The 17,151-nt window shown below is 38.7% G+C and overlaps 1 protein-coding gene across 1 annotated transcript in view; it reads left to right on the top strand.

Moving 5' to 3' along the window:
• The first annotated feature begins 443 nt into the window (after positions 1 to 443).
• LOC117334410 (cAMP-dependent protein kinase type II regulatory subunit-like) overlaps positions 444 to 17,151 on the top strand; it is a 73,224-nt gene continuing 56,516 nt past the window's right edge. The window contains exon 1 of the mRNA XM_033894012.1: positions 444 to 683. The gene's annotated coding sequence lies outside the window, so the exon portion shown is untranslated. The remainder of the gene's footprint in view (positions 684 to 17,151) is intronic.

Genomic DNA, 17,151 nt, shown 5'->3' with positions numbered 1-17,151 from the left:
CATAGCTAGATGTTTTCGCTTACGGATGCAAATTTTCGTAGTTATTCGGTATTAAAGTCAGCATATCCACATTGTTTCTCTAGAATATAAGGCCTTTAATGATTCTGTATCCTGTACGTACTGTACCTGTAAAATAGTTTGCCAAGTTTTTACTATTTTCTTGTTTTACATTATCTTTATGAGCCGTGTAAATGTCCTAGCACTAAGCAAGGTTCTTACGAGATGTAGGCACTCGTACGAACAACGTAACATACGTCATTGATATTAGAACTTAAGTGGTTTATAAATACAAACTCTAGTTTTCACAGCAGTGCTATAAAATCGCTGTTCCGTGGTACCTTCTCGTTCCAAACGTGCATCAGTTGTATCTTTGACGAACCCGGCTGCTGACACTGTACCAAGCTCACTTCGATCACAAGCCATCGTTCGCTCTGATTGCCTATATCGTACCACTTGTCATACCGCAGTAAGTGTTATGAAAATATTTATGATAATTAATTACTCGACTGTGTCACGTGGTGTGATCTTAACGCGATGAAATGTATTCCCAGCCACGGATGTTTGTAGACGTCTCCGGGCTGTGCACGTGGACCGTGGTGTTACAATAAACACTCCACGTCGGAATTGAGTATTTCAGCATTCAGTTTATCTTGGAACTCTCCTGTGCCGACGTTGACTCGCAGGTAAGTCTTTCATCAGTGTCCACTGTTGTGTTGTTTTTGTAGTCCCTGTGTTCGAAATAGTTTTTCATATTGAAATTACATGGATGGCCCTATAGAGACCGATCGGGTCACAGGCCTAGTAATCATACAGACACAAGAAAGGCTGCTATTGGCCTGACTTTAAGCCATGATGGTTTATATATTTGCCTTGCTCATAGGCTATAAAACGTTATGTATAGGTCGGACTCATAGGGCATACAGGTTGATATTGGCCGGACTCATAGGCCATACAGGTTGATATTGGCCAGGCTTATAGGCCATACAGGTTGATATTGGCCGGACTCATAGGCCATACTGGTTGATATTGGCCAGGCTTATAGGCCATAAACATGCCTATTTTGGCGTGGCTCATAGGGTATACAGGTTTATATTGGCCGGACTCATAGGTCATGCAGAAGTTTATACTGGTCGGACTCATAGGCCATACAGGTTTATATTGGCCGGACTCATATGCCATACAGGTTTATATTGGCCGGATTCAAAGGCCATATAGGTTTATATTGGCCGGACTCCTAGGCCATACATGTTTATCTCGACCGGACTCATAGACCATATAGGTTTATCTCGGCTATACAGGTTGATATTAGCCAGTATCATAGACCATGAAAAGGTTTATATTGACGAGGCTCATAGGACAATGAAAGGTTCATATTGGCCAAACCCGTAGGTCATATAAAAGTTTACCTTGGCCAGACCTGTAGGTCATATAAAGGTTTACCTTGACCAGACCCGTAGGTCATATAAAGGTTTACCTCGGGCAGACCCGTAGGTCATAGATAGATTTACCTTGGCCAGATCCGTAGGTCATATAAAGGTTTACCTTGACCAGACCCGTAGGTCATAGATAGATTTACCTTGGCCAGATCCGTAGGTCATATAAAGGTTTACCTTGGCCAGATCCGTAGGCCATATATAGGTTTACCTTGGCCAGACCCGTAGGTCATAGAAAGGTTTACCTTGGCCAGACCCGTAGGTCATATAAAGGTTTACCTTGGCCAGACTCGTAGGTCATATAAAGGTTTACCTTGGCCAGACTCGTAGGTCATATAAAGGTTTACCTTGACCAGACCCGTAGGTCATAGAAAGGTTTACCTTGGCCAGACCCGTAGGTCATATAAAGGTTTACCTTGGCCAGACTCGTAGGTCATATAAAGGTTTACCTTGGCCAGACTCGTAGGTCATATAAAGGTTTACCTTGACCAGACCCGTAGGTCATAGATAGATTTACCTTGGCCAGATCCGTAGGTCATATAAAGGTTTACCTTGGCCAGACCCGTAGGTCATATAAAGGTTTACCTTGGCAACACTCGTAGGTCATATAAAGGTTTATCATGGTTAGACCCGTAGGCCATATAAAGGTTTACCTTGGCCAGACCCGTAGGTCATATAAGGTTTATCATGGTTAGACCCGTAGGTCATATAAAGGTTTATCATGGCCAGACCCGTAGGTCATAGATAGGTTTACCATGGCAACACTCGTAGGTCATATAAAGGTTTATCATGGTTAGACCCGTAGGCCATATAAAGGTTTACCTTGGCCAGACCCGTAGGTCATATAAAAGTTTATCATGGTTAGACCCGTAGGTCATATAAAGGTTTATCATGGCCAGACCCGTAGGTCATATAAAGGTTTACCTTGGCCAGACCCGTAGGTCATATAAAGGTTTATCATGGTTAGACCCGTAGGTCATATAAAGGTTTATCATGGCCAGACCCGTAGGTCATATAAAGGTTTACCTTGGCCAGACCCGTAGGTCATATAAAGGTTTATCATGGCCAGACCCGTAGGTCATATAAAGGTTTACCTTGGCCAGACCCGTAGGTCATATAAAGGTTTATCATGGTTAGACCCGTAGGTCATATAAAGGTTTACCTTGGCCAGACCCGTAGGTCATATAAAGGTTTATCATGGTTAGACCCGTAGGCCTTATAAAGGTTTACCTTGGCCAGACCCGTAGGCCTTATAAAGGTTTATCATGGCCAGACCCGTAGGTCATATAAAGGTTTATCATGGCCAGACTCATAGTATATGTAAAACACTGTCAGCTTTAGTAAGTGTACAGAATAGCAACATACAGGTTTGTCCAGACTCTTGGGTAATGAGTCTCCCTTCGATAAGTTATTCTATATGCCGATTGCCTGATCACAAGGGCCTACACACGTCGTCTGTCATTTACGGTCTGTGTGTAATAATTATATATTATTGTTTAAGATTAAATATGTATGTTAATTATGCCCGCTGTGTATCCTTAGTCTACCCAACCATACGTATCTGGATAGTCGGCGTACTTTACATAATACATGAGGACTCTACCTTGGAACTGGGGCTGACTCTTGGAGCGTACAGACGCCCATTGGTACATGCTAAGAGCTCACCACTTACTCAGTAATGTAGTGAACTCGTTTACAATGTTATATGCTTTTTGGTAGCCAGAAAACCTATTAGGATGCTAATTGCATGGCGTTTAAATTGCATTAATTTGTTTTATTTACTGGTAGCACCGAATGCCATTCCTCCATAACTCCAGATAACTGCTGGGATACGCGTGTGCGCTGGAAATGGATCTGTTCATCATTTCAAATGAAACACGTGACAATTTCGCCAAGTATAATCCATAGCTATTACTAATGTCAGTGACCATAGAAAAATGTCATCTGCTTCACCATTGGAAGCAACTTTAGATTTAGGGTTACTAAGAGGGGGCCTGTTGTTGTATTAATCAGCAAGATCTATATTATTGTCATGCAGGCTCCTATCAGGCAGAATGTCGTACAATAGGGCTTTTTAACGGGGCTTTACTCTGCTACTGGACTGACCAACGACAACATAATCCCACTATTTGCAGAATATCTTACTGTGAGGCTCATTACGGGGGAGAAAATGTTGTAGCGTTGTGCTCAATTTATAAGGAATATATCGTACTTTGAGGGTTCAGATTTTTTAAGATATCGTTATGAGATACAGTAGAAGCTAAAACCAAATTAATTGCACCATACAGCTGTTCAGTCTTCATAAAAATTGTCGGTGATATTAGGGACACCATACAGCTATTTAGTCCTTCTACGACTCGCCAGTGATGTTAGGGCGATCATACAGCTGTTTTGTCCTTCTAGGATTCGTCAGTGATGTTAGGGGCATCATAGCTGTTTCGTACTTCTAGGACTCGCCAGTGATGTTAGGGGCATCATACAGCTGTTTTCTCGTAAGTGTATATTAAAGGAGGTGACAAAAACACGAAACAGACCGAAAGAAATGTTCAAATCAGAATTGATCATTTATATCTTGTACGTAATGTGTCGCTCAACAAGGCCACACGGAACGTTTACGGTAAGATCAATCAGGTAATATGATAAAGTCAAATGCATTAAGTCTGGCCTTTGTAAGGGTACATTGAGAGCGTACATTGTCCGTCTTGTAAAGTGGACATATTTTACGATTATATTCTCCAGGCGGCCATGAATGTTATGCAGATAGCCAATTGTACAATGAGTCTCGTTAGAGTGACTTTACTGAACTCGCGGAACTCCAGCGGAGGCTTGTAGTAATTGGTGATGTACAGGAATCTGTAATGGTTTCTAAACGATTGTAAATAGTAATCACACTGTCTCTTCCTTCGTATAAATTATGTGTCTTTAAAACATCTACTGAACAATGCCCTATCACATCTGATCTTCTACACTAGGTAATATATACATTATATAAATATATAACCGTTTGCAAATATTTTGTATATTGCATTTTGTGATATCTTATCTCGCCCAGCTATATTCCTTGAATGATAAACAACTAATACATATCTTGTTTCCACACAACTTGCATGAGTAAACAATTTAGTTTATCATAAGTATTAGATATCAAGAAACCTTTATTCTGTACTTAAACGTGTTGGTAAAGGTGTGCAGAATTACAGGATAAAATCGCTCCTTGTCTGTTGATTTAACTTCAAAACCAACTTCGATAATACATTTGCGTCGCTACTAACAGGCGTCATCCGGAGACGATCCGCTGTCGTTTAATCTGTTAGACTATTGATAAATGCGGCATCGCAGCAGGCACCAAACATTTCGGTTTTAGCTAGGTCGGTTTTTTCTAATTTGTGCAATTTGATTTTGTAGAGATTTCGTTGCGATTTCTAACATCAGCATGCCTTTCTCTAATGTTTCTCCTAAGCACGATGTCTCATTTACACTTTTGTTTGTTTTGAAGTGGATAACGAAGTCCTGACTCGGTTCCCAATAACGATGGTCTGACAGTAATTTAGATAGAGAACTAAGAAGTATTTGCTGACACAAACAGCAGCGCTCGTCTCAGGAAGTAAATTTGTATGAAAACCATTCCTCTCACGGAGCCATAAAGGCATGCAAATCACAGAGAAAACAGATTGAATTAACATACTGTGTCGATTAATCCATGTTTGATGTTTTGGTGCTCTTAATTTCCGAAATGTGAACATGTTGTGACGTCATTCCGCGTGATGTAATATTAAACAACGTCTACAGCGTAAAAGGGGTAGAGCGATGATGGCTTCATCAATACACGAACCAGGGGAGGACTAGGAGTGATGAACCTATAGTAATGTAACACAATGATGAACCTATAGTAATGTAAGATAGTGATGAACCTATAGTAATGTATGGCAGTGATGAACCTATAGTAATGTAAGATAGTGATGAACCTATAGTAATGTATGGCAGTGATGAACCTATAGTAATGTATGGCAGTGATGAACCTATAGTAATATAAGACAGTGATGAACCTATAGTAATATAGACAGTGATGAACCTATAGTAATGTATGGCAGTGATGAACCTATAGTAATGTATGGCAGTGATGAACCTATAGTAATGTATGGCAGTGATGAACCTATAGTAATGTAAGACAGTGATGAACCTATAGTAATGTAAGACAGTGATGAACCTATAGTAATGTATGGCAGTGATGAACCTATAGTAATGTAAGACAGTGATGAACCTATAGTAATGTATGGCAGTGATGAACCTATAGTAATGTATGGCAGTGATGAACCTATAGTAATGTAAGACAGTGATAAACCTATAGTAATGTATGGCAGTGATGAACCTATAGTAATGTAAGACAGTGATAAACCTATAGTAATGTAAGACAGTGATGAACCTATAATAATGTAAGACAGTGATGAACCTATAGTAATGTAAGACAGTGATGAACCTATAGTAATGTAAGACAGTGATGAACCTATAGTAATGTAAGACAGTGATGAACCTATAGTAATGTAAGACAGTGATGAACCTATAGTAATGTAAGACGGCGATAAACCGATAGTAATGTAAGGCAGTGATGAACCTATAGTAATGTAAGGCAGTAATGGACCTACAGTAATATAAGACAGAGATGAACCTATAGTAATGTAAGGCAGTGATGAACCTATAGTAATGTAAGACAGTGATGAACCTATAGTAATGTAAGGCAGTGATGAACTTATAGTAATATAAGACAGTGATGAACCTATAGTAATATAAGACAGTGATGAACCTATAGTAATGTTGAATCTATAGTAATATAAGACAGTGATGAATCTATAGTAAAATAAGACAGTGATGAACCTATCGTAATATAAGACAATGATGAACCTATAGTAATATAAGACAGTGATGAACCTATAGTAATATAAGACAGTGATGAACATATAGTAATATAAGACAGTGATGAACCTATAGTAATGTAAGACAGTGATGAAACTATAGTAATGTAAGGCAGTGATGAACCTATAGTAATGTAAGGCAGTGATGAACCTATAGTAATGTAAGGCAGTGATGAACCTATAGTAATGTAAGACAGTGATGAACCTATAGTAATGTAAGGCAGTGATGAACCTATAGTAATGTAAGGCAGTGATGAACCTATAGTAATATAAGACAGTGATGAACCTATAGTAATATAAGACAGTGATGAACCTATAGTAATGTAAGACAGTGATGAAACTATAGTAATGTAAGACAATGACGAACCTATAGTAATATAATACATTGATGAACCTATAGTAATGTAAGACAGTGATGAACCTATAGTAATGTAAGACAGTGATGAACCTATAGTAATGTAAGACAGTGATGAACCTATAGTAATGTAAGACAGTGATGAACCTATAGTAATGTAAGACAGTGATGAACCTATAGTAATGTAAGACAATGATGGACCTATAGTAATGTAAGACATGGATGAACCTATAGTAATGTAAGACAGTGATGAACCTATAGTAATGTAAGACAGTGATGAACCTATAGTAATGTAAGACAGGGATGAACCTATAGTAATGTAAGACAGTGATGAACCTATAGTAGTGTAAGACAGTGATGAACCTATAGTAATGTAAGGCAGTGATGAACCTATAGTAATGTAAGACAGTGATGAACCTATAGTAATGTAAGACAGTGATGAAAGACAGTGATGAATCTATAGTAGTGTAAGACAGTGATGAACCTATAGTAATGTAAGGCAGTGATGAACCTATAGTAATATAAGACGGTGATGAACCTGTAGTAATATAAGACAGTGATGAACCTAGAGTAATGTAAGACAGGGATGAACCTATAGTAATGTAAGGGAGTGATGAACCTATAGTAATGTAAGGCAGTGATGAACCTATAGTAATGTAAGACAGTGATGAACCTATAGTAATGTAAGACAGTGATGAACCTATAGTAATGTAAAGCACTGATGAACCTATAGTAATGTAAGAAATTTGATGAACCTATTGTAATGTAAGACAGTGATGAAACTATAGTAATGTAAGACAGTGATGAACCTATAGTAATGTAAGACAGTGATGAACCTATAGTAATGTAAGACAGTGATGAACCTATTGTAATATAAGACAGTGATGAAACTATAGTAATGTAAGACACTGATGAACCTATAGTAATGTAAGACAGTGATGAACCTATAGTAATGTAAGACAGTGATGAACCTATAGTAATGTAAGACACTGATGAACCTATAGTAATATAAGACAGTGATGAACCTATAGTAATGTAAGACAGTGATGAACCTATAGTAATGTAAGACAGTGATGAACCTATAGTAATGTAAGACAGTGATGAACCTATAGTAATGTAAGACAGTGATGAACCTATAGTAATATAAGATAGGGATGAACCTATAGTAATGTAAGATAGTGATGAGCCTATAGTAATGTAAGGCAGTGATGAACCTATAGTAATGTTAGACAGTGATGAACCTATAGTAATGTTAGACAGTGACGAACCTATAGTAATGTAAGGCAGTGATGAATACATAGATTAAACTAAAGGACATTGTAACAATGAATGATACAGATATGGAGACTTTGATTCTTCCACTTAACAGACAATTTTGATCGCAATGTAGAAACCGAAATTTATTATTGTAGGATTAAAACGGAATGTATGAAGTTATCGAAGATCTTTATGTTGAATTGCTGGACATCAAATCGAGATTCCGTCGTTATTGTGTACATCTTTATGCATGACGATGTCATTGTCTGTGAGGACATCTATATAAGAACATATACTGTTGAAGTTCAATATGGAATGCTCGCTTTTGATTCAAACCAACATCGTCTATCAAATGGCCAAGTCCAGGGCACAAGTAAGTGTGACTGTAGTTGCCGACCTTTTCATACTTCCAAAGCGACAAAAGACTATATATATATACAAGTCCGTCCACGTCAATGTCTATTAGGTGACGTAGTTGTCTCAGACCTTGTACACCACACTCCCAGCGCGGACAATGGAGTAACGGCCAAGTTTATATCACATGGCCTAGTTTATATCACATTGCCTACATTTAAAGATTGGGAAATGTCGATTCCTGACTACACGGAACTGGAACCGTTACTAGTAAGATCATAAAAGTGCTAAATTGTCTTAATATCTCTGTGGAGGAATAAATTGATGTGACCCCGTGTTGATAAATTTACCATTATTGATGTGCCAAGTTTATCAATATTCCTTTCTGATGTGACGCGATCATGGCATCTTGACCCTTTGCACAGAGAATACTCAAAACGGTACTCCTATTTCGAGTTCTAGTTTATCTTCCACGTGTGTTATAGATATAACGAAGTCTTGACCTACATGTTTGTGAACGTGTCTTTCGACAGAACACTTGTAGAACAGAACTTTGGCTTTCATGTAAGTTCAACGCTGCACGTGCCAAAATGCGTTGTGGTTACACTGTTTAACGTTACCTGTTTTGTACCACTACACATACATCTATAAATCAATCTCCGTTATTTCAAACGTTAATGGGGCGTATTGGCCTAATCTTACACAAATGTCTAGTTTCATTCTTCAACTCACGAACTCAACAGATTGTATCAGCTCTCGTTCGGTAACGTAGGTATGCAATATTAAACTGTGTCAGGGTATATTAATAGATACCATACCGCATTCGCTGACGTCTGTAACCAATAGATATGTTCGCGATCGCGCATATGCACCTGCTGGTTCGATTTAAATCTGTTTATATCAGGGCCTTGTTGGAGCATATGGAAAGGTTTGGATTTGTCAGGACACATTATTTACAATATGCGTCCGGATTTACTGCTCTGCTTGTAACACGTTTCTAATCTTATATAGTGTCGGAGCATCATTATATTTCCTGTATTGTAAAACATGCACAGATTCTCCATTGACCGCGATACACGGCGCAGATTAAAATATGAAAATACGTTTATATAACATGACAGCCATGTTTTAAGAATGTGTGTAACACTGATTATCTCACATAACTCCCTCACCACATAGTCAACATCACTTATAGCTATCGCCGATATGTGGTACGTCTTGTATGGGGATTAAAACATCTAAATTAATCGGCGAAATGTGATCTTAAAATCCATTTTAATCATTTGACTGCCCTCTCTGGTAATAAACCAGTGTTAATTTGCACATGCAAAGATTTTGCACAGAATCAAAATATGAATTGTAATTACTACCCAGAAGAGAAAACCGGACAATCTTATTTTTCAGTTATTATTTGATATTTTGAAGATGAAATGCAAAACTAACATATCGCCGATTGTTATGCTTGAAAATCCGAGGGTGTTAGGAAACTACCATGTCAATCTACATGTATGTAAAATCCCAGTAATGTGGCAAAAGGTAACCGGGTTGGTGTCAACGGATCCTGGTGATGTCGCAAAAGAAAACCAGTCTGCTGAAAACGGATCCAGGCAATTTCGGAAAAGTAAACCGACATATTGACAAAGGATCCGGGTAATGTCTCAAAAGAAAACCGGGTCTGTTACAACGAAACCACAAGCTCGCATAGCATCGAACATTGTACAAGGAAATAACTACTTCTTGAAGCCTTTCAATATCTGATCATCTGGCATGGGACATGGGCACATAGCACTTTGGGGAAGCATTGAGTACCTATCTTGAAATCAAAAGTTAACAATTAGGAAATCGAAACCATCACGCTTATCATGAAGCTTAATTGTAAGCTGTCCCTGTTTTAAGTAAAGATCGAGATATATAGATGATTTGTTAGAGTCTGTAGTATTCCTGATTCAATCATGTCTATGGTATACCCAATAAAATTGAAGCATTTACAAAATTATGCCTTCGCATTTAAATTCATTTTGTCTTTTTAAAAGTGGAAAATTCACCTTTTTACTATTTAAATTGGATAACTTTTTCACAATTAAAAGTGGGAAACAGCTTTTTGCCCTTTTTGTGACAAGGAATATGATACTGTAGTAAACCAATCTCTCATCCTAAATATTGACGCCATCTTCAGGCGTTTAGCTGGACGCCATATCCCCATCTCGATTTCGATGTTATTCAAGTGATTTACACAACAAACCTGCCGTTTGAGAGAATGTTTAAGTTATTTAATATATTCTATACATTGATATGCGTTATCATCCCCGTAGTTCTGTTGATACGTATACAAACTCTAACAGACGAATCGACAACGCCGCCATTGTTTATATCAGAACTACGTGTAGCTGTAGGGGGTAGATAAAACAGATGGACAACAAGATTGCTTTTATTTACAAGAAAACCACCTTCAAACCTCCTGTACAAATTGCATTCCCACCGGTCACCAGGGTCAGGAGACGTAAACTCTGACCAGACGGTCGGGCTGCAGGTGTGTGTGTGTGTACAGAGACTGCCCGGCCGGTGCGAGATTAAGGGATAAAACATCGATAGGAAGCGGCTTATGTCCGGATTCCTCACTTTCTTATTGTGTTAAGCGTGATCTAATTTCCTGGTTGATAGACAATAAGCCTTATCTATATTTATATGTTAGAGTGATGTCTCTCACTCACCCAGGTATACTTCTGGGGTTATTTCACGATTTATTCCGTAAATATATCTTCCTTTCCTAAACGGAACAAACATGTATTTTTGTTTATGACCCACAAATCATTATTAAATTTCAATGTACGCGTGATAATGCGACGGAATGAACAGAAACTAGTACATTATTTTAAGTTTCTAACCCCACAAGTCAAAATGACTGCACATCAAAAGTTCTGGATCGTCCGTCTGTGTGTCCAGACTGAAGCTACTTATAATTACCTTCAATTAAAGGCTAACAGTTTTCAGTTTGTACATAAGCATATCTCTATTCCTTTTGTGATATTGTCAACACCGCAATATCCTATACGAACACCAACAGGAGAGATTGTATTCATAGGACAATGAACGACATTATATCAATGTCAATATTCGCGTAATATGAGATCATGGTTACACACAAACATATAGATGGCGTTAGATTGTATATATCGAGTGAAAAAGAAGAGAGAAAAAAACGTAAATCGATTTTAACCACATTGTATAAAACCCGAGCATATTTTCATTCATATCTGTACGGTGTTTAAAAATACCTTCATAGAATCACTTTAAGTAAATATTAGGACAGTATGATTTTAAAACATGATCGGTTTTGTATTATGCGAGCGCATGCTTCCGTACTGAGTGCGTGGGTGAGAATTATCTGCTTGCTGTCCCCAAGCTACTCATGGGAATGTGATTGACATGTCTCGTGTAAGATATTTATTAGGGAATATGGAGGTGATCGAAATGTCCAAACTTCCTGTGTCACCCAATCACCAATAAGCAGTTAATTGTCTTTTAGACTGAGCGTTGGCTATAGAACACACTATTGATTGGTCAAACTGACTGGCCATCAACACGTGCGGTCGTTCGTCTTTGTGACCTATCCTGGGTATCAAATACAGATAGGAAATATGACAGGATTATGGCGTGTAGACAGGACACTTAGGATCGATATCAGGATCAGATCAGGATGTTCCCGGTAAACCGTTCATGCGGAATCACTCATGACAAATTAGTAAATTATAAAAGCTTCCGAAAGGCCGGAAATGGGTCATTTACCCAGACGTGCCTGGAAATGCTCCCAGCCTCTTGATGATGTGTCCGAAGTGACCAGTTTGCATCACGCTAGTTCAAAAACAAAAAAACAAAAACCACTTCAAATAGAGACACGACACCTGCATTATGCATGTCTGGACTCAACCGACAGTCTCTGAGTACATCAGACATTTCGAACTACAAAATGTAGGATAAAACGCGCGCGCGTCCAAGTGCACGCGCAGGTAGCCCGTACATCAGTAATAATATGTACCAAAGAAAGTATAAGTGCGTGCGATGTGTACGTAATCTTATACATATATACCTTCACCAGACAAAGGGCGATATAATCGTGTATATAAAATAGGTTAGCGTGCGGGTACCTACTTGAATACCTGCATACAAAACAGCTTACATGAGACTTTGAAAGTATTTGTCTACATTAAAGTAGGAACTCGTGCATTTTATAAGTACATTTAGTCAGATTTCTCGACAGAAAAAACTTTTTTTATTTACAAAATAAATGTTCATGGAAGGCGAGGCTAGGGGATGGCGATTCTGGTAGCAGTTAGCCAGGACGTAGCTTTCACATCAATATTCGTCCTCAAGTGAGGTTAGTAACAGTCTTTTGTAAAATGTATATGTCATTCAAAATTAGTCAGAATATCGCTTCTAGGCACTAGGTATAGACATCAGTCACTTACATCTAAAAAGGAGGTCGGGGACGCTTGCGCCCTTCACAGAGGCGGCTGGGGTTCGATTCCCCGATCGGACATGAAATGTAGGCCATCTATCAAAAAAATCTCATACTTTCTCCGGCTACTTAAGCTTGCCTCACACTTTCTCGTATCTTGCCAGGTAAGCGACAAAATCTACAGAAAACATCGTTACGTGGACGAAACGCCAGGGAAATTAAGTTCTATAGTAGTGGAATAAATTGTAACATACATAGTAATGGACTTTAATACGTACACATAATACCATATTTCACAGAACGCCATTTTACTACGCATACGCCGTATATTGTACTCTCGCAACTGTGTAGCGGAAACGACACAATAGCGAAAGGTGCCATTATGTTCGCCGTATATACATTGTACATACATTTGCGCTGCATGGTAACTACATATATATATGGATTTATATAATATCGTTTCGGTTCATAGGACTATGAATACGAACGAGTACAAACTTGCCTCTCGTTTAAACGAGAAATCGGTGTAGCTGGAATTATTCCCGTTAAATGGCCATATTTTATCATTTTTGGACATGATCGAATAAGCTTAACAAAATAAATTTAAAAAAAAAAATGAAAAAAAAATGTAATCAGCTGACACTTAATACATGTATCCAGAAAGATGACTCGTTTTCCTATAAACAGGTGTTCGACCAACAATAGCATAAATACATCACATGCAACGCAGTATAAGAAGCATTACCTCCAATAACAACAAGCAGGACATATTTGCATATTTTGCCATGGCTACCGCATTACTCAGTTTTCAAATTCAGCGGGCATGCCTCCGCAGTGTGACGTTACAATATTCATACGAACAATGTCATTTATGACTACGACAATTGTTCCAAGTGTGTTTACAGAACTTTAAACAAGACTAGTGCTTACGAAGAATACGTCTTAAACTGCATTCCGTTTTGGATTATATGCATATGAAACGCACTACAGGAAAACAGCATGAACCGCTAGCATCTAATATATAATACGTACATTCGTGTACCTAACATGATACGGATAAGATAAGAACGTCATTGGTACACATAGCAAGGCCTTCACAGTGGCATCACAGGCCGTGTACCAACTAAAGTGTAGGGGTACAGACAGCGTTGCTGTCACGTCACTGCTTCGTACATGTAGTTTCCGTTTTAACGATACGTAACGTATTAACCATGTATCAAAGCCGTCATGTACGTTCTACGTAATTTTAAGTACGCACTTAAAAAAGGCTCATCTTGCGTTCCAAGGGATCGTGAATTATTATACGTAGTCCGTAGGCCAAGCCTAATACGCGAATACAAAATATAATTTTATCTATTTTACAACAATATAATGATTGCGAAACAAGTTATATCAACCTATATTTATCACGCTTGTTGGCCCGGATGGAAGCGCATGAGGGGTTTTACTGTTGAAGGTAAGCGGAGTACTCGAAAAAAGCCCAAGTTATCGAGCAGGTGAACCAATATACCTTTTCCAGTGGCGTAGGAAGCGGGGGGGCAGGGGGGGGCAATTGCCCCCCCACTTTTTTCAGTGGGGGGGCAAACATATCTTTTTGCCCCCCCCCCCCCCCCCACCCCCACTTTTTGACATCCAAAATCTAAAAAAGGGGAAAAAACACGAATTTATATATTCATTTCGATAAATATCTGTATATTTTCGAACCGATAATGTTTTCTTGAAGGCAACGATAAAACTGTATCTTGTACATCCGGAACATTCCGACTTTTATACTAGTATATCAATCCTCAGACCTGTGTGTCGGTCGTCTGCAATAGCCTGGTAAGTTAATATTTATATCTTAATACGAAATTTTGCTTAACTTCATCACATAGATTCAATAAGTTGATGATAATTTGTGAAGTTAATTGAGTTCATAATGAGAACAAGACAGAAACACAACATGAATAAGAATGCGCGGTTTTAACGTGAATAGAGTGATACTAATTACCGACAGGTACGAGGAAATACAAAAAAAAATTCGGCTCGCGCCTACGGCGCTCGCTTTATCACTAAATTATTGCCCCCCCCCCCTTTCGATTGCAGATCCACAGGGGGGCTTCGCCACCCTGGGACCCGCTGGGCGGCCCCCAGACCTCTCGCAAACTTAATTACTGGACCCCCTTTCGAAAACTCCTGGATCCGCGCCTGATCCCGAATTATAGGAAATGTGCTATATTCATTTTCCGCGGAGGGCTTAGACCCCCTTGAACCCCCTATCAGGGCGCTGCCCTGGACCCGCTAGGCGGCCCCTCAGACCCCTCGTAAAAAAAAAGCAAAAAAAAAAGCAAAAAAAACTCGGCTCGCGCCTAAGGCGCTGGCATTATTACTAAATTACTGGACCACCCGCCCTTTCGAAAATCCTGGCCGGGCCTGGTGATTCATGTTTTGCCATAAATAATATATCCTGATTTGCGTAAATAACTTATTTTGTACTACATTAAATATCAAAATTATCATGGGATGTTGAAATGATAATTATTGCCTAATTTTGCGGAGATGGCATACGATTTGTTTAGTGCGTAAAATTTAAGGTTAAAAAAATTTTTGCCCCCCCCCACTTTTTGACGACTTCCTACGCCACTGTTTTCACGTACGATCTGGGAATCGAACCCTGATCGCCTAGGTGAAAGGCAAGTGTGTTACCGCTCTACCACCCGACCACCCGCGAAATGCGAGTGCGTGAGCTTGGTATTGATTGTTTTGCCTTTTTTTCCTTTGCTATCTTTACAAAGCGAACATCCTACACATACATCAGACATTGGACAGACATCCGACAGAATGTCTTTACGATGTTGGATAACTGACATAGACATCAGACATTGAGCAGATATCAGTCCAGACATCACAAAGTACATATATATTAGACACGTGACGAGTGCAGCTTGTCGACATAGGGAAATATACGCCATGAACAATGAAACAACGCGAGGTGACGAGATCTCGCAAATTGAACACAATAAAACGTGTTTACGTGCATTTAGTGTCGACGTAGCCTACCCTATCTGTGTTACACCGATACAGTACTGTTTCTATATCGAATTATCTGTCGCGTTGATTTAATTTAGATTGATTTAGTCGATGAATTATCGCATATATTCCAACGATGGTAGAAAGATTTGTTTGTAGCGAAAAAGTAAGTACGAGAACTGCTGGGTAAACTTGATTTAGTACCATTTGGGCTGCATGGGTATATCAACAACAACAAAAAAGAAACAGCATTCCGAATTTCAGCGTGGTGGTAAATGTTTCGTCAAGGATTTTTTTCTCAACTTTACAAGAAACCTGAGGTTTCGCGTGAGATTAAAATTAATTTCAATTCTAACTCGATAACAATGTTCTACATTTAAACGGGAATCGATGTAAAGCATTAATTCCTGATAAATAGGACACGCGCAAAGAGTGATAAGATCTCCCTGAACAAAGGCGCGCTTCAACGTCTATCTACTTCACATCGAGTTCTCACCTCAAGGAAAAACTCATCTCTATCTAAAGCTTACTGTACCAGCTGGTGCCCGATGAAGATATAAACTTCACTTTTCTCTATGTAGGGAGATAAGAATCGAGAGAGCTCTATGTAAAACATCCTTGCCCGCGTGCTCCTTGCGTGTATACATATTTTATATACAAACTCTTGATGTAGATTTCATTACGGACTTGCATGTCAATCCTGAGGAAAGATCCCCTTCAACAGTGTGAAAAAAGACCGGAAACAGATGATTAGGTTCACCTTAGTAATCTTGATAAAGAAAGGAAAACAAATGGCCGACGATGTTTATTTCTCAAGAGTGACGTAAAGACATGGGGTTGCCATGGTAATTGACATTAACACGACTAAAACAAAAATGAACAATTTATTGAACCTGCAGGTATGGCTGTGAAGCAAAATTTAATCAAAAACACATAAATTCTGTTGAATACATAGACTGTTAAAATATATGGGTCTTCTACGTATTAAAACTAGTGTTTTTTCAACTTACAACATAAAAAATGAACCCGTAAGATGTATGTTAGCAGTGTGGTTTCATCCCGGAAGAATCAATAAACTTTAGCTGGAAACAAGTGAGTAAGCGTTTTATATGGGGACGTGAATAGTCGTAAAAGCTATGCGTTGTATCTAAACTTTGAGACAAAGACATTTTCTCTCCTGTCACACGTTTGTCAGCACGGGTTTTGTTTAGATTAGTGTACGTCTTCGCTGTCACAAATAGACATTGTTAAAATGAAAGTTTTCTCATGTAAGGAAGTATTGTTAAACGAGAATCATTTGTCATAAACAGACATTGTTAAATGTCAATTGTTTATCACAAACAGACATTGTTAAATGTCAATTGTTTATCACAGACA

The sequence above is a fragment of the Pecten maximus genome, chromosome 9 (assembly GCF_902652985.1).
Source record: "Pecten maximus chromosome 9, xPecMax1.1, whole genome shotgun sequence".
Taxonomy (NCBI): Eukaryota; Metazoa; Mollusca; class Bivalvia; order Pectinida; family Pectinidae; genus Pecten; species Pecten maximus.
Note: the sequence above shows the minus strand (reverse complement) of the source record. Positions and strands in the feature narration are given on the sequence as shown.